The following is a 19,672-nucleotide window of genomic DNA, read 5'->3' as shown; positions in this document are numbered from 1 at the left end:
AGAGGGTGCAAAGCCAAGCCCCTTCTGCACTCCTCCCTTTTCCATTGGGCCACAATTCCCTGCTTCCGCCACTGCCCTTTGCTCCAGCCTTGCCTCTTGACTGCAATATAGCCCACCGGTAATTCATTGAGTCTCCTTGTAAGATACATACCTATAAATCTCCCAGCTTTCCACTTTTTACTAACAGAAATTGGCTTCTTCCTCCTGCTGATTTTAAAGTGGCAGAGCTATTATCTTGAGTGAGATGAGCATGTATTAAAAAAAAACCTCTTCTTTCTCTGTTATTGGAGTGATTTTGCAAAGGGGGGACATAGAGCCTTTAAAGAGACAGTACCTTAGTTCATTGGGCCTTTAATAGCCCTGACATGTCCCTGGTTACTCCATCCCCCACCCTTGTCCCTGTAGGGTTGCCAACTCTGGCTGGGGAGGATTTTAGGTAATTTTGAATGGTGCCTTGCAGGGGTGGTGTACAGGGAGGGTTCTGGGAAGGGTGCAACTCAGACAAGGTTGTCATGTTATTTTGTGATGTTACTTCTCAATCAAAAGTCAAGAAGTTGCAACTCGTCCCCTTCCTATACAGTCCATTCCTCCCAGCCAAATTCAAATTTTAAAATTCACAAATATGCTAACCAGTTGGGCAGCTTTAAGCCCACTGGTATAGATGTACAGAATGCTGATTTTAAAAAAAATTCAAAGATGTTGCAAGCTTTCATGTTTCACAACACTCCTCTTTCGAGAAAATGAATCTTCAGAGCGTGGCTGTAGTCCATCATTTTATATTCTGCAGTTGCAATAAGACATTTTGTGTAGCTTGGAACATTCTTAAGAACTAATAGGAATGATCAAAGGGTGTGCAGTGCTTTCAAGTATTCTAATTACTATACACATTTTATCTTTTAACATCTCTGTAAAAGAGATTGGTTCAATGTGATCTTATTAAAAAGCCATAGATTGGCAAAGGCACATGGTCATGCTGCTGGTATGTTTTCTCACAAGTTCCAGCACACAGCCCTCATTGAATATAGATCTTGCTAGCTGACTGCAGCTTGTCTCCGTCAAGCAGTTGATATTCTATTCTAGAAGGGCAAAGCCTGACAATTCTAAACCAGAGGAAGAAATCTGGCATTTTAACTTTCAGTAATCCTTTGCTAGCCACCCCCCATTACACATATTACTCTTCAGAATAAAATAACAAAGTGTAACGGTGAAACAGAACATGTAGAAGTCATACATATTTGTACCAATATAGCTCCCTCTTGAAAACAATAATGAATAAAATGGGTCATCAGTTTCATCAAACTGTTTCTCATTTTATAAGAGCAGGTTGCATCTTCCCTTCCCTTCCCTTCCCTTTCGAAGCTCATTGATTCATAAATCTTGAGCAGCGGACGGCAAATGCTTCTTGCATTTTTTGTATCTGTATCGTCATTTTTTTAAAAAAGAAAAAATCTTTAAGTATCTCGTAGTCTGAATTTCTTTCAATATTCTTCCAAGCTGACTTTCTAAGTATTGAATCTTTCTTAGAGTCCCTCTACACAAGACATCTTCCATGAGGATGCTCACGTGTAGGGAGACACAATGTTAGCTAGGAAGCATAGTTTAATTTCATCTCTCTACACAGAGCTGGCGGAGATTGCTCCTCACAGGGTCTGTTAATTTCATTTTTGCCTCCCTGAAGGCTCTGTCAATTTCACCTCCCCTTTGGGAGGCACACTATTATCCTCTAGCTGATTTTTAAAAATGAAATCAGCTCATCCCTAGGAACATCAAACTCACAGGTGAAAAGATCAAGATGGGTAGGCGTGTTAGTCTGTCTATAGCAGTAAAAAAAGAGCAAGAGTCCAGTAGCATCTATAAGATTAACAAAATTTGTGGTAGGGTATGAGCTTTCATGAGTCACACTTCTTCAGATACAATGAGAATATGACTCGCAAAAGATCATACCCTATCACAAACTTTGTTAGTCTTATAGGTGCTAGTGGACTCTTGCTCTCTTCTACTGCTACAGGTGAAAAGGAAAATCTTAAAGAGCTGGTGTGCAAAAAATGGGAATTTGGTTCTGCCTATTTAACTCCTTTCAGGGCAGTTGAAAAAAGGCACTCTCTTTCTAGAGACTCTCATTGGCTAGAGAAGGAGAGGGTCTGTGAGGACTGGCCACTCACTTTCCCTTCTTTCATCCTTCCCCCTCCCATCTGGGAAAAAAAGGGCAGGATACACAGTTTCTTTGCTATTCCTTAGCAAAGCAACAGACCAGCTGTGGTTACCAAATTTTACTGAATTAAACCAAATTAATTCAGTAAACTTCATTTCAAGAATACTGAATCTGATTTGGTGTTCAGTTTGGCAATCCTGAATTTCACTGAATTGGGTGGAATGTGGTTTTTAAAAGGGATTACCAAACCCAAATTGCACTTTCCTAGGAGCTGGTGTACAAGATCATCTTCAGCTAAAAGTGGGGGGGAAACGATCTCAAAAGATGGTTTTGAGGATTGAGAATGTTTTTGTTAGAAACTTTACAAGTACTGCTGGTAAATACTTGCAACCTTAAACACATCTGGAATAGGATCAGCAGCACTACTCATCTATTTCTTGTACTTCCACTTGTACTTGCACTTTCTCCTCATATGTTCGGAAATGTTCAAATTCTTTATAGCTTCATCAAGATCATCCATTTTCAACTGGAAATACTTAAAACCAGAATCAGGTGAGAACAGAATGGTTTTACCGATAGGAAGATAAATTCAAGCTGAATGAACTGATCAGAATCTGAGCTGGTGTCTTTGTGAGATCCTTCTTGGTCAACAGAGTTTGAAAAGCTGTAGCAACCATTCCTCTACTGCCATCGTACAAGTATAACATAGTTGCGGTACACACCATAAGTCCTTACTTCCTTCATTAAATATGCTATGGCTTTTGCACCTTCCATTATCTGTGCTGGATATGGGGGTACTCTTAAACAGAGGGGCTGCTTCCTTGTTCACATGTGGGAGCACTCATCAGTTCTTGGGATTTCCCAAGGATCCCAGTTTACAAGCTTGCATTCTAATTCATATGTACTCCAGGTCTCCGGAGAGCTTGAGGTCAAGATTAGAGATGGGCACGAACTGAAATATATATATTTATGTATCTTAATTTTTGGCTGTTTTTAATTTATGGACTTAAACGGTATGAACTATCTGATGTAATTTTAACTTTGTGTGCAAATTGTGATCGGCCCTGAGCCTGCTGTCGTGGGGAGGGTGGAATACAAATCTAATAAATAAAATAAAATTAAAATTAATTATTTATGGATAATGAAGATATGAGACTGTTCACACATTTTTCCTTCAGTTTATTTGATCTGCTTTATTTGTGCTTTAGTTAGTTTGTCATGGTGCTCTTGGAGCTCTTCTACTGGATATTTTCTGTGATTCTCTCTTTGGATTTCTGGAAGGCAGTGGTGGCTGGTACTCATTGCGGTTGGTGAGGCAGAGGGTAGGGCAGTCAACAGTAGGCAGAGCTAGACACAATGGGAAGCGGAGACAACTAGTTTTGATGTGGTCCAACAATACCTAGTTTTGAGTAATTATATATTTTTTAAAAAATTAAGCACTGCAATACAGCTGTTAACATTTTGCAATAGTGGGAAGAATTCCCAATGCAGGAAAAACAGTTTGTCCTCCTCCACTGCCATATAGGAAAGGTAGTGACAACCACAGGGGGCAGAGGGTGCAAAGCCAAGCCCCTTCTGCACTCCTCCCTTTTCCATTGGGCCACAATTCCCTGCTTCCGCCACTGCCCTTTGCTCCAGCCTTGCCTCTTGACTGCAATATAGCCCGCCGGTCATTCAGCAAATCTCCTTGTAAGATACATACCCATAAATTGACTCCCAGCTTTCCACTTTTTACTAACAGAAAATGGCTTCTTCCTCCTGCTGATTTTAAAGTGGCAGAGCTATTATCTTGAGTAAGATGAGGATGTATTAAAAAAAACCACTCTTCTTTCTCTGTTATTGGACTGATTTTGCAAAGGGGGAACATAGAGCCTTTAAAGAGACAGTACCTTAGTTCATTGGGCCTTTAATAGCCCTGACATGTCCCTGGTTACTCCATCCCCCGCCCTTGTCCCTGTAGGGTTGCCAACTCTGGCTGGGGAGGATTTTAGGTAATTTTGAATGGTGCCTTGTAGGGGTGGTGTACAGGGAGGGTTCTGGGAAGGGTGCAACTCAGACAAGGTTGTCATGTTATTTTGTGATGTTACTTCTCAGTCAAAAGTCAAGAATGGTTGTTGTGGGTTTTCCGGGCTGTATTGCCGTGGTCTTGGCATTGTAGTTCCTGACGTTTCGCCAGCAGCTGTGGCAGACTCTGTCTTTTGGTGCTACACCTCTGAAGATGCCAGCCACAGCTGCTGGTGAAACGTCAGGAACTACAATGCCTAGACCACGGCAATACAGCCTGGAAAACCCACAACAGCCATCGTTCTCCGGCCGTGAAAGCCTTCGACAATACAAAAGTCAAGAAGTTGCAACTCGTCCCCTTCCTATACAGTCCATTCCTTCCAGCCAAATTCAAATTTTGAAATTCACAAATATGCTAACCGGTTGGGCAGCTTTAATTCCACTGGCACAGATGTATAGAATGCTGATTTTAAAAAAAATTCAAAGATGTTGCAAGCTTTCATGTTTCACAACACTCCTCTTTCGAGAAAATGAATCTTCAGAGCGTGGCTGTAGTCCATCATTTTATACTCTGCAGTTGCAATAAGACATTTTGTGTAGCTTGGAACATTCTTAAGAACTAATAGGAATGATCAAAGGGTGTGCAGTGCTTTCAAGTATTCTAATTACTATACACGTTTTATCTTTTAACGTCTCTGTAAAAGGGATTGGTTCAATGTGATCTTATTAAAAAGCCATAGATTGGCAAAGGCACATGGTCATGCTGCTGGTATGTTTTCTCACAAGTTCCAGCACACAGCCCTCATTGAATATAGATCTTGCTAGCTGACTGCAGCTTGTCTCCGTCACCAGAAAACAAGAGAGTACCACGGTAAAATGCAGGAAAAATAACAAACACGCTGTGATAAACTAACTAGCACCAAAGGAGTCAAATCCAATTTACTTGATATGTTCAAAAACAGTTAGATGCCAATAAATTCAGTATGTGCATACATATGTGCAATATGTGCATACATGTGCCCGCAGATCAAAATTCTTCGCTTCTCACGGCAGGACACAGCACCTAGGAAACATCAATTAGCAAACTCTTAAAAACACCTAAAAGTATGAACATAGGACTGATAAGCGGAGGATCTCCACCTGCGTACCCCCTGAGTGGCCTGCGCTGAATACCCCATTGCTGCCGCAGTGGATGCCGCCCCAATCCTAAATGAATGGGTTCCGAATTTAACCCCCACCAGTTCCAATTTTGCCAGTGCCCGCTCAGTCACTGCCCAAAATTGGTAGCATGTCAGAGGGGAACCATCCTCATGACAAAATAAAACCCCTGTGTCAGCCCTCCTAACTTGCAAGTATCTACGTAGGGCGCGAACCGGACACAACTCCTGGTCAGCACAGGACCCTAGAGTAACGGTCACCCCCTTTTGTTGCTGATCCATTTTGGATTTCCTAATTCAAAGGGAAACCACTTTTCCCCCAAATTCCATGTCCCCAACCATAAGAGTCCGATCAGACCTGTCAGCCTTGGACTGGGCCACCAACTCGCTAATGCGTGACACCCCAAAAAAGGCTGTAAGAGCCGCTGCATGAAATAACCTAACCTCGAACCCTGAGCTACACACCGAAGCCCAGGTAGATATCAGCCCCTTCAAAACCGAAGGCGATATAGGTTCCCTAGGATCCACCCATGGGCCAACCTCGTGCGACCAACCTTCTAACATTTTCCTGACTCGAAAGTCTCCTGTGGCCTCCGAGAACCCCCGAGCCTTGCTGATAAAAGCCAACGCTGCTAGCTGGCCCCTAATGGACCTAACCACCAGCCCATGCCCCTTCTGATACACACAAAAGCGTATCAGATGCTCAAGAGGTATGGGCCAAGTCTGCTGCAGTCCCTCACTCGTCCTAAACACCAGAAATTGCCCTACCGCTCTGTCATAGCTGTGCCACGTGCTGGGATCCACCGTGAGCCTTATGGCCCCGAAGGCTTCGGTCTCCCAAGAAGCCATAAGTCCGAGGGCATCTGTGCTGGTACCTGGTCCGCCTCAGGAGCAAGCTGCCAAAACTGCCCCATCTGTTGGCGAGACAAAGTGTCTGCCACACCGTTGCTAACCCCTAGAACATGTTTAGCTTTAAACCAAATGTTCCTCTGTAGACACAGCAACGTAAAGGCACGGACCAGTCTCATTACCCACTCAGATTTAGAGGTCAAGGAGTTGACCACCTGCACCACCGGTATGTTGTCACACCAAAAGTGAACAACATGGTTGGCCGACTCTTCCCCCCCCACAGGCGCACTGCCACTAAAATGGGAAAAACTCTAGAAAGGTCAGGTCTTTATCCAAACCCATGGCATGCCACTCGGGGGGCCACTGCTTGGCGCACCAATGCCTATGGAAATACACTACAAAACCTGTAGATCCAGATGCATCCGATGTGACCTGGAGGTCCGCCTCTAAAAGCAGGTCCTCCCTCCAAAAGGTGACCCCATTATAGCCCTCCAGGAAGTTGGACCATACATCCATAAGCATAAGAACATAAGCAAAGCCATGTTGGATCAGGCCAGTGGCCCATCCAGTCCAACATTCTGTCACACACAGTGGCTAGAAATCCAGTGCCATCTAAAGGACTGTCAGTGAGGCCAGGACACCAGAAGCCCTCCCACTGCCTTCCTTCCAGCACCAAGACAACAGAGCACCACCTCCCCACAAAGAGAATACCATCTATCTCCTGTGGCTAATAGCCACTGATGGACCTCTGCTCCATATATTTGTCCAGTCCCCTCTTGAAGCTGGCAATGCTTGTAGCTGCCACCACCTCCTGTGGCAACGAATTCCATGTGTTTATCACCCTTTGTGTAAAGTAGTATTTTCTTCTATCTGTTCTAACCCGACTGCTCAATAATTTCATAGAGTGCCCACGAGTTCTTGTATTGTGAGAAAGGGAGAAAAACACATCTTTCTCGACCTTCTCTAACCCGTGCATTATCTTGTAAACCTCTATCATGTCTCCCCTCAGTCGTCTTTTCTCCAGGCTAAAGAGCCCCAAGCGCCTCAATCTTTCCTCATAGGGAAAGTGTTCCAACCCTTTAATCATTTTAGTTGCCCTTCTCTGTACTTTTTCCAGTGCTATGATATCTTTTTTAAGGTGTGGCGACCAGAACTGTACACAGTACTCCAAATGAGGCCTCACCATCGATTTATACAGAGGCATTATGATACCGGCTGATTTGTTTTCAATCCCTTTCCTAATAACCCCTAGCATAGCATTAGCTTTTTTTATGGCAGTCGCACACTGTGCTGACGTTTTTAGTGAGTTATCTATCATGACTCCAAGATCTCTCTCTTGGTCAGTCTCCGCCAGTTCAGACCCCATCAACTTGTATTTATATTTTGGATTTTTGGTTCCAATGTGCATTACTTTGCACTTGGCTACATTGAACCTCATTTGCCACATGGATGCCCACTCTTCTAGCCTCGACAGATCCCTTTGGAGTGCCTCACAATCCTCTCTGGCTTTCACCACCCTGAACAATTTCGTGTCATCTGCAAATTTAGCCACTTCACTGCTTAATCCCAATTCCAAATCATTAATAAACAAGTTAAAAAGCATTGGACCCAATACCGACCCCTGTGGCACCCCACTGCTCACCACCCTCCACTGTGAGAAGTGCCCGTTTATGCTCACTCTCTGTTTCCTATTAATTAGCCAGTTTTCGATCCACAAGAGGACTTGGCCCTTTATCCCATAGCTACTGAGCTTACTTAGGAGCCTTTGATGAGGAACTTTGTCAAAAGCTTTCTGGAAGTCAAGATAAACAATATCTATCGGGTCTCCCTTGTCCACTTGTTTGTTCACTCCCTCAAAGAACTCTAACAGATTGGTGAGACAAGATCTTCCCTTACAGAACCCATGCTGAGTTTTCCTCATCAGCTTTTGGTCATCAATGTGCCCACTAATTTTATTTTTGATAATAGTTTCCGCCAACTTACCCGGTATTGACGTCAGGCTGACTGGCCTGTAATTTCCCGGATCTCCCCTGGAACCTTTTTTAAAGATGGGGACAACATTAGCTACCTTCCAGTCCTCAGGAACAGATGCAGAGTTTAATGACAGATTACATATTTTTGTGAGGAGATCTACAAGTTCACACTTGAGTTCTTTCAGAACTCTTGGATGTATGCCATCTGGGCCCGGTGATTTATCAGTTTTTAAATTATCTAGCAGTCGCATAACCTCCTCTCTCGTCACCTCAATGTGACTCAGGTCTTTCAAAACCCCTCCCAAAGTCAGTGCTTCCGGAGTGGGCATGCACTTCTTATCTTCCACAGTGAAGACAGAAGCAAAGAACGCATTCAGCTTCTCGGCCATTTCCCTATCACCCTTTAGTAATCCTTTTACGCCTTGGTCATCCAAGGGCCCCACGGCCTCCCTAGCTGGTTTCCTACTTCTAATATATTTAAAGAATTGTTTATTGTTTTTCTTTATGTTCTTTGCAATATGCTCCTCATATTCCCTTTTTGCCTGTCTGATCACAGACTTGCACTTTTTTTGCCACAGCTTATGCTCCTTTTTATCAACCTCACTCCGACTAGTTTTCCACTGCCTAAAAGAATCCTTTTTACCTTTTACAGCTTCTATTACATTGCTTGTTAACCATGCTGGCCTTTTCCTAAAACTATTTGTGCCTTTCCTAACCAGCGGTATATATTTAATTTGAGCTTCCAGGATTGTAGTTTTAAATAGTCTCCAAGATTCCCCAAGTGTTTTGACCTTTTTTACTTTCCCTTTCAGTTTCTTCTTCACGTACCCCCTCATCTCAGAAAAGTTACCCCTTTTGAAGTTAAACATGGCTGTGTTGGTCTTATTTGGCAATTTCCTATTTATACATATGTTGTACTCAATAACATTATGGTCACTGTTCCCAAGTGGTGCAATCACATTTACATCTCTCACCAGGTCTTCAGCATTACTGAGGACCAAATCCAGGATCACCTCTCCCCTAGTAGGTTCTGTAACCATCTGTTCCATAGCACAGTCATTGAGACAGTCTAGAAACTCACTTTCTCTCCCCCGATTCGAACACCCATTGGCCCAGTCAATGTGTGGGTAGTTAAAATCACCCATTACAACACAGTTTTTTTGTTTAGCAGCCATCTTTAATCCTGTCATCATTTTATAATCCTCCTCTATTTTCTGATCTGGAGGGCGATAACAAACTCCCACAGTTAAGTTTCCATTTGGGCCCGTAATTTCAACCCATAGCATTTCCAGAAGCGAATCTAATTCAGTTACCTTCTCAATCTTACTGGAATGTATACCTTCTCTGACATATAGAGCCACCCCACCACCAACCCTTCCCTCCCTATCCTTCCGATATAATTTATATCCAGGAATCACCGTGTCCCACTGATTTTCCTCATCCCACCAAGTTTCTGATATGCCCACAATGTCTATGGATTCGCCCAACACTAAACATTCCAGCTCCCCAATTTTACCTCGGACACTTCTAGCATTTGTATATAAACACCTGTAACTTCCCCGGCACACTTTGCCTCGAGACGTAGTTAGGTCATCTGCACTGTTTGTCTCCATCTCAGTTGACAACTCTAATCTATCTCCCTGTAGAAGTGTTATACCTAGCCCTTCATCTCTCTGAGATGAACCATCCTGAACCAGAGACACTTTATCTCTTGTCGGCTTTCCCCTAGCATTTAGTTTAAAAACTGCTCTGCCACCTTTTTGATTTTAAGTGCCAGCAGCCGGGTTCCTTCTCGGGACAAGTGGAGACCGTCTCTCTTGTACAGCTCCTGCTTGTCCCAAAAAGAATCCCAGTGCCTAACAAACTTGAACCCTTCCTCCCTACACCATCGTCTCATCCACGCATTGAGACTCCTGATCTGCGTTTGTCTCTCTGGCCCTGCGCGTGGAACAGGTAGCACTTCTGAGAAGGCTACCTTGGAGGTCCTGGCCTTGAGTCTCCTGCCTAACAGCCTAAATTTTTGTTCCAAGACCTCACGACTGCATTTCCCAACATCGTTGGTTCCAACATGGACCACGACCGCTGACTCTTCCCCAGCACTATCTACCAGCCTATCTATAACACGCGTAATGTCCGCTACCTTCGCACCAGGCAGGCAAGTCACCATACGGTCAGAACGCGGTTGTGCCACCCAGCTATCTACTTGTCTAAGGATCGAATCACCAACTACCAAGAGCCTCCCTCCCGCCCCACCCAGGGATGGTTCCTTGATGCGAAAGGAAACCTGCTCACCAACTGAAGAAGAGGTCCCTTCTGAGGGCATGTTCCCCTTATCCTCAATAGGGTGCCCTGATTCCACAAGATCCTCATTCTCCTTGACAACAAGAACGCTGCCATTTCTAGAGTGGGACACATCTGTCCTGTCCCTGAGAATCTTGTCCTCGTGCCTATCTAACTGTCTCCACTTCTCCAGGTCAGCCACCTTGGCCTCAAGGGTACGTACTCGTTCCCTGAGAACCAGGAGCTCCTTGCAGCGAGCACACATCCAGGACTTCTGACCAGAAGGCAGATAGTCATACATGTGACACTCAGTGCAATACACTGGAAAGCCCCCAACCCCCTGCTGGCATTCTGACTTCATTATTCTGTTTTAGGAATAACACACTAAGAGGAAAGAAAACGGCTATGATCCCCCGGCTAAGAGCCACAGGCCAAGAGCCCTTTAGCTCTCGCCCTTCGGCTCGCGCCAAAGGCTCGCGCCCCTGCCCAGCAGTTGCCTTTTCAATGCAAAAGGTCACTTCCTGCTAAGCACAGGAGGTGAGCACAAAGGGGGTGTGTGGCTTGTACTCCAGCAACCCCCAGCAGCCTTACAAACACACTCACCCTCAAACACAATCAAGCCCAAACACACTCAGCCTCAAAACTACACTCAAATCAACACAAAACTACACACAAAAAGCCCCAAAGCTAGAGAGGACCACCCTTAGCTTCTCAGCTTAACCCACCACAGCCAAGAAAGGCAAAAAGCCCTTACCTCCTCTAGCAGCTGCAGACCATGTGCTCCTGAGCCCAGGTGACTCTGCTCCAAATCCTCTTGCATCTCCCTAGAAATCCTAAGGCAATGATGCGGAGCCCGCAAGGCCAACATGGCATCACAAAGCTGCCGCAAAAAAGCCCGTCCCAGAGCAACCGCCTTACACGCAAAGTTCAGGTGGCCCACGAGCTGCTGGAGCTCTACCAGGGACACCTTACGCTGCGCCCTAAATTCCTGAAGCCTAACCTTGAGGTCTGAAACCTTGTCCAGGGGAATACAGAAACACTGCTGCAGAGTGTCTATCTCGATACCCAAAAACGTTAATACCGGAGCGGGGGCCTCCATTTTCACCCCCGCCAAAGGAACACCCAGATCCTCGGCCAGTTGCGTGAAAATGCTTAGCAACTGGGCACACCGCCCAGTCCCAGCCTCCCTAGAGAACATAAAATCATCCAAATAATGACAGGAATTGCAGCTACGCGCTCTGCGTTGCAGTTCCCACTCCAAAAAAGAGCTGAAACACTCAAACGTTGCACATGAAATGGAACAACCCATGGGCAGGGCATGATCCATATAATACTTCCCCTCAAAATAAAAGCCTAGCAACTCAAAATCACCGGGGTGCACCGGGAGAAGGCGAAAGGCCGACTTAATGTCGCATTTTGCCAACTCCACCCCCAGGCCACAGCGGCGTACCACCTTGACCGCCTGATCAAAAGATGTGTAATGAACCGAGCACAAGTGCTCCGGAATAGCATCGTTCACAGACTCACCTCTAGGAAAGGAGAGGTGATGGATCAGGCGGAAATCGCCAGCCACCTTCTTAGGCACCACGCCTAATGGGGAAACCCTCAAATTGGGAACTGGGGAGGAGGTGTCAAAGGGGCCCAGCACTCGGCCCTCAGCGCATTCCGTAACTATCTTACTCTTCACTACGTCCTCCATCCCCACCACCGAACTCAAGTTTGAACACATATAAGGAGAACGTATTCCCTGAACTGGAATTCTAAAACCAACAGAAAAACCCTGCAACAAGAACAACGCATCCTGCTTATGCAGATAAGCATGTAAAAGTCGCCTAAGGACCCTCAGCTTTATTGGGCTGGGGCCTTTTACCAGGAGCCTGTTGCTTGCCTGCTCCACTGCCTCTGAATCCCCGGCCTCCCTATTAACAGCATCCCTAGCTGTCCCTCTTACAGGCCTAGATCGATCCCTACCAACAACATCCCCAGCAGGGACACCTCCGCCCCGCTCTAATGCAGACAGCCTCCTCAAAATCTCCTGCTGGCCAACAGCCTCGTTCTCATCCTCCGAAAAGGACCTTGCAATAACAGGCCGCTTAGCTGGGGTCTTAGCAGCAGGCCTTTTGCCCTTTGAAGGGCCACTCCCTTTTTTAGGAGGCATCACAGACCCACTGCCTTTAACAAAATAGCCTCAGAGCTCCCAAAATGGCCGCCCGTATAAAGCACAGTGCAGCCACAAGATGGCGCCGGCCAACCCACACTCACAGGAAAAGGATTGAAGGGCCAACTGAGACCCCCTCCACGGATTTTCCCCAAGCAAAATTCCCCGTCAGGCCACCAACCAGCCCTCCTCCCTTCAAAACAACACTAGGTGGAGGGGTGGAGGTGGGGTGGGGGGTGAAATACAGCCCCCGCCCCTGGCTGATGCAGCAGTAAGAGGGAATGGGAGGGGAGGGAGAGTGGCAAAACCACCAACCCAAAACCCTTAAGTGGTAAAAGGCAGCGCCCCCGGGAACCCGTTGGCGAAACCACTCCGCCCCACACAAACGGCGGGAAGAAACCGCTCAGCCGCGGCCCGCCCAAGGCACCCAGCCCCCAAGGACCGAGCCCCCCCCAAAGCCCAACCAGTCCGGCCCGACGGCCTCCACTAAGTGTGGGTGCCGCCACAAGCCGCGGCTCCAACGCCGCCACCTGATGCCGACACCTCGCTCTCAGCGCAGCGGAAGGCCACGCTGACACTCGCCCTGCACGCCGCTGCCCAAAGCTGCTGCCACTGCCACCAACACTTCACTGCCGCTGCGAGCCCACTGCCGCTCGAAGTCGCCGCAGCTGCCGCCGCCATGCGCCGCCACCTCCCGCAGCTCAGAGGGACACGTCCGTCTCCTCTGAGCTTTTGCAGCAACTGGTGCTGCATGGGCAGAGCCGCCGAAACGGCTCCTGGCTCCGCCCACCGCAGCGATGCCCGGATGCCCGGGAAAAGCCTGCTCTCCCTCCTTCCAGGGGAGCAATGGCCGACCCCCTCCTCCACAGCCAGAGCTGGACGGAGGTAGGGTCGAATTCCTCTACCGCTGTCCTACAAGGATAACATAGTTGGGGTACACACCGTAAATCCTTGCTTCCTTCATTAAATATGCTATGGCTTTTGCACCCTCCATTATCTGTGCTGGATATGGAAGTACTCTTAAACAGAGCAGTGTCCGAAAGACCATGCAGAAGTTTTCAAATGTTTTGTACCTTTTGAAATGAAGTAATATCAGATTGAAATCATACACACACATACCCCTTGAACTGCCTGTGTCACTGCAAAAGTGAAAATGTGAAAATATTGAGATTCTGAAGTTTTCTGTCACTGTGCAAGACATTCAACTGTGCCAAGCTGAGTTGCCGAGTTGTTCTAGAATATCTAGAACATAATTAGAAGAACTGTAACATAAATCTCATTGTATGTAAGAATTCCATATAACATTAGCCTGGTTTCAAGATATTTCAGCTATTCTTTAGAAGATCATTTTTAATGCAAAATATTTGTAGAATGGATAAATGATGTTCATTCCTGTCTATTCACTGCATGTTGCTGATTTGTAGAGCAGACACTACACCGATCTCCATTAAGCTCAAATTCATGTGCTGCAAATGTGGGCTCACACCATGTATTGGCTGTTTTCTCCTAGTTGTTTGTATGAGAAATTAGAGATGCTGGGAATTGTTTTGTGTTCATTTATTTAAACTACTTATAAGTCCACCTTTTCCCTACATATAAGTTTGATAATGAAGGGATATTGTACTTGCACTTCCTCTTCATATGTTTTCCTTCTAAAATCTGAAATACAGGATTTTATCTCAGAATGGTCTAGAGACCCAGACCAGGGCCGTTTTCACACTGTCTATAAATAGCGCGAGACTCACAGAAGGCTGCCGGCTTTCTCACGCGATTTATGATGTCATCTGTTTACAAAACACCACAAACAGTGATTTATGGCGTTTTGTAATCGGATGGTGTTAAAAATTGCACGAGGAAGCCGGTAGCCTTCCGTGAGTTTCGCGGCTACTTATAGACAGTGTGAAAACAGCCCAGGATATATGCTAGTTTATGGGTGTTTCGTACTGGTTTCTTCATTCATTATGGGCGTTACGTGTATTAAATGTTTAGCATGAGCCACCCTTTGCTGTTTTTAATTAGTCCTGCTTTCGTATCTCATTACATACTGTTCCTTCTTTGATTTGATTATGTTTCTCCTACTTGGTTCTTCTTTTACAGCTAGGAGTGGTTCATTTCCCCACACTTTATGGACTCTTTGATTGCTTAACATTTCAAACTGGCCTCTTTTCATAACATCTCCCTAGTCCTATCATTCCATTGCTTTGTATCTTTACATATGAATATATCCCAAATCATGGTTGGCTGGCTCTATCAGTAATGGATGTGTTATTCTCGATGAGAACAATTCTTTAGATCAACTTGTTGAGATGGACTGACGCCCAGAGAGACCTTCACCCATGTCAATTAAATTTGTCTCTTGGAATATAGCAGGGTGGAGGAATAAGGCCAAAGACCAGGACTTCATAGAATACCTTAAAACCTTTGATATTGTCCTTCTCCAGGAGACTTGGGCCCAAACTCCTTTATTTCTTGAGGGATTTAGATCCTACTCCCTTCCAGCATCTAGGACTAGTAGTAGTGGACGCCCTCATGCAGGCCTAACCATCCTTGTCTCCTCTAGTCTTGATTTAAACTCTACTAATCTCCCAGGCTGCCCTCCTATTGCTCAAGCCATTATGATAAATTGCGGAAGTTCTCCTTTAATAATACTAAATATTTATATTCCACCTTCCTCTGATAGATCTATTTTGTCCTCCTATTGGAGCAGTCTGGCTGCCTATCTTGAACAGCTAGAACAAGAATTCCCCTGTGTAGAAATAATCTTAGCTGGAGATTTTAATGCAAGAGTTGGTAATAACCGGGCTTTTTTTCAGCAGGAATGTGGGGGAATGGAGTTCCGGAACCTCTTGAAAATGGTCACATGGCTGGTGCCCTGCCCCCTGCTCTCCAGACAGAGGGGAGTTGGAGCGGCTCAGAGGGCAATCTAAACTCCCCTCTGTCTGGAGATCGGGGGGCAGGGCCACTAGCCATGTGACCATTTTCTCCGAGGGCAACCCACTGAGTTCCACCACCTCATTTCCCAGAAAAAAAGCCCTGGGTAATAATATTTCGAATATATCTGCTGAGGATGCGCCCTTCATCCCTCTGGCAAAGTGAGCTGACCCATGAAAGTTTATGCTGGAATAGGTTCTGTCAGTCTTAAAGGTGCCATTGGACCATCTCTCCCTGTATGTTCCCCAGAGGGTGTTACACTCTGCAGATCAACATCTGCTGATGGTCCCTGGCCCCAAGGATGTTTGCTTGGCCTCAACTAGGACCACAGCCTTTTCGACTCTGGCTCCAACCTGGTGGAACGCTCTTCCAGTTGAGACCAGGGCCCCGCAGGACTTATTACAGTTCCACCAGGCCTGTAAAATGGAGATGTTCCACCAAGCCTATGACAGTAATTGAGGAGGTGGTGAACTATCCTGCTGGCCCTTTACCTATTTTGTTCTGCTTAGAGGAGAAATAAGTCACCAGGTTTCCTACAACTCAGGGAGGACCTCCCAGTTCTGAGAACCTGGGAGTACCAGGATGAATGGGTTCTGGTTCGTGCTTAATTTTGGTTCGTATTTCGGTTTGTGCCCATCTCTAATCTTGACCTCAAGCTCTCCGGAGACCTGGAGTACATATGAATTAGAATGCAAGCTTGTAAACTGGGATCCTTGGGAAATCTCAACAACTGATGAGTGCTCCCACATGTGAACAAGGAGGCAGCCCCTCCTGTGGAAAAGGCGCAGTCAGAGATGATCTCATCAGCCACTACCTGATTCACGATGTAGATTGATAATAACAATTGCCCTAATAAATAGAAGGCTATGCAAAGCATACACCCAGAAAAAAATCTCATCATCCATTCCAGACCAAGTCATTAATCCCAGATGGACCTTAGGTACAATCATCTTCAAGTACTTGAAGGGCTGTCACATACAGTATGGCATGGAATTGTTTTCCACTGCCCAAGAAGGTCGAACCAGAACCAATGGGCTGAAATTAAATCAAAAGAGTTTTTGGCTAAATATTAGGAAGAACTTCTTGACAGTTAGAGCAGTCCTTCACTGGAAAAGGCTTCCTTGGGAGGTAGTGGACTCTCATTATTTGGAGGTTTTCAAGCAGAGATTAGATGGCCACCTGACAGCAATGCTTATTCTGTGAACTTAGGCAGATCATGACAGGGAGAGTAGGAAGGGTTACATCAGGGCTTAGTTCTCATGCCTCTTCTTACATGCGCAGGGTAAAGGCTGATCACACAACCTTGGGGTCAGGTCAGTTTGGCTAGGGATCCTGATGGAGTTTTGCCATCTTCTGGGCATGGAGTAAGTGACTGTGTGTGTGAGGGGGGAGGTATTTGGGAATTTCCTACATTTTGCAGGGGGTTGGACTAGATGACCCTAGAGGTTCCTTCCAACTCTGTGATTCTATGATTCTATGAGAGATGATAGACATTCTGGAGATCATGAGCACCAATGTAATGGGAAAAGATGACTGCCCCCTGATGCATGCCCCTGCCCAAATGGCTCTGAGGAGCATAAGATGCCAACTAAAGCAGCAACCAATCCATTTGCCCCCGGCAGTGGCCAAGCCCCCTCCTCAGCACCCAATCAGCCCTGCCTACATAAACCCTTTCACATTTGGCAGTTAAATAAAGTATGCATTGCACCACAACTATCTCTCTGTCTGTTTTCCTGCCTGAGGATGATGACAACTTCATGCCCCTCTTTGCCCCAATTCCACCTCCCTATCTATCATTTCCCTGTAGGGCTATCCCTTCACACATCCCAAAGGATGGCCTCTTGCTCAGATGGGAAGCCATGTAGAGCCACATGCCAGACAAAAAAGTGAATCTCTGGGGCTCCTCACTAACTAGGCCAACCTTCTCCCCCTTTTTCTGTATATGTGTGTGTGTGTGGGCCCAGACACTGGGCTTTAGCTTGCCCCTCCCCCATGCCCCTGTAAGATTCAGGAGCCCCAGGCATGCTCTCCCAGTGCCTTTCCAGTGAGCCATGGCGATCTGCATGATATTCTCTGTCTGGCCCCATGTGGCTGGTGGTGACATCAGACTTGCAGAGGGGTATTCAGCCCTCATGGTATGTCTCTTGGGAACCGCCTCTCTTGACTCCGAGACTTAGGGGCTAGTCCTGAGTGCCCAAAGTTCTTGTTCAAGCCTGGCCAAGGACTTCTTAGTCTTGCCGCCTTTCTGTTTTTACTTTTCTGGGAGAGGGGTGTGTGTGTCTTGGAGCAGGGGCAAGGGGCATTTGCAAGTCAGTGGTGCTTTGGCTGCATGGGAGTTAGAAGGAAAATTTCGCATTGCAAAACAGAGAGAGAGATGTAGATGTGACCTCTCTTTTAGAGAGCACAAGGCAAGAGACAGAAACTCTCCCAATGGAGACAGGAAGAGAGGAGGATTCTGGAGGTGCTCCCACCTTAGACAAAGAGAAGCACCTTGCTAACTAGGAAGGTAACATGGATGTACAGAGACACATGCAGCACCCTCGAATATCCAAGTCATCATGAGTTGCCTATTATAACAAACATGACTTGTAAATAGCATACTAAATATGGCAGAAGGACATTGACCATGAATTGGGCTTTGAACAATGCTAGTTTTTTTTATACTGACGGCTGTTCATTTTCTGTTAATTTACAGCTGGTACCAGAGGGCCAAGCTACACATGACGAATGACACTTGAACAGCAAGTGTATTTCTCCCTGTTCACTTGCCCTCCACTCAATCCACTTGCCGTTCAAGTGTCATTCGTCATGTGTAGCTTGGCCCTTAGTTTGACCCATTGCCAGGGGCATAAATTCCATGCTCTCACACCTATGAACTATGTCATTAATATATAGGGTAGAAGCCAAGATGCAACCTTGTTTTGCCCCCTTTTGTACTGGTATATTATCAGTTAACACACCTTCCTTTCCAACTTTAACCTTAACAATAGTGTGACTATGCAGGTGACTGATCAAGTAGACCCACCTGTGATCAATATTAAGTTTTATCAGCTTCCTCAGTAATTTATCCCTGTCAAGAGTATCAAAGCCGAGGCCATGTCTATAAAGGCCACATAAAGCACTTTTGTTGGGCCTCTAATTGCATCCACAGCCAACGAATATAATGTTTGACAATGTTCAATTGTAGAGTGTCCTTTTTTAAACCCTATCTGCAGCGGATGAATTAAGTTGTTCTCAGTAACACAATCCTCTAATTTGTCGAAGGCTTTCACGGCCGGAGACCGATGGTTGTTGTGGGTTTTCCGGGCTGTATTGCCGTGGTCTTGGCATTGTAGTTCCTGACGTTTCGCCAGCAGCTGTGGCTGGCATCTTCAGAGGTGTAGCACCAAAAGACAGAGATCTCTCAGTGTCACAGTGTGGACAAGATCTTGGCAGGTCATTTGTATCTACTCAGGAGGGGTGGGGTTGAGCTGAGTCATCCTGTAAGGGTTTCCCAGGGTGTGGAATGCTAATGGCGGGAGGCTTCACTGTATCCTGAGGAGTTCTTTTGCATATGGATTGGTGCTTAATGTGCTAATCTTCTCTGCAGGGCTATTGTTGGGTGTCGAGTGTTTTGTTAGCCTGGTGTTTTTCAGAACTGGAAACCATGCTCTGTTCATTCTTAAGACCTTGCTTTGCGGAGCAAACTTTCAGTTAGTTCACAAGGTCTACAGGAAACCTTCAGCGAAGCAAACTTTCAGTTAAGTCACAAGGTCTACAGGAAACCAACTCACACTGATCGGTACTTACACAAAAACTCCAATCACCACCCCCGACAGAAAAGAGGCATAATGAAAACATTAGTGGATCACGCAAGACGGATATGTGAGCCGCACTTTCTCAATGAGGAAATTAATCATCTAAACCACGCACTTCAGGCAAATGGCTACTCCAGAAATGAAATCCGAAGAGCAATCAAACCCAGGATGAATCAAACAACCAAGGAAAAACAGTCTCCTACAGGAAAAGTGTTTTTGCCATATATCAAAGGAATTACTGATCAGATGGGAAAGCTTATGAAAAAGCATAACCTTCAAGCAGTGTTCAGACCCACCCGAAAAATACAACAGATGCTACGATCAGCAAAAGACAGTAGAGACCCCCTCACCTCTGCAGGAGTATACCGTAT

The sequence above is a fragment of the Eublepharis macularius genome, chromosome 17 (assembly GCF_028583425.1).
Source record: "Eublepharis macularius isolate TG4126 chromosome 17, MPM_Emac_v1.0, whole genome shotgun sequence".
NCBI classification, from domain to species: Eukaryota; Metazoa; Chordata; class Lepidosauria; order Squamata; family Eublepharidae; genus Eublepharis; species Eublepharis macularius.
The sequence above is the reverse complement of the archived record's forward strand: the minus strand, read 5'-3'. Positions refer to the sequence as shown.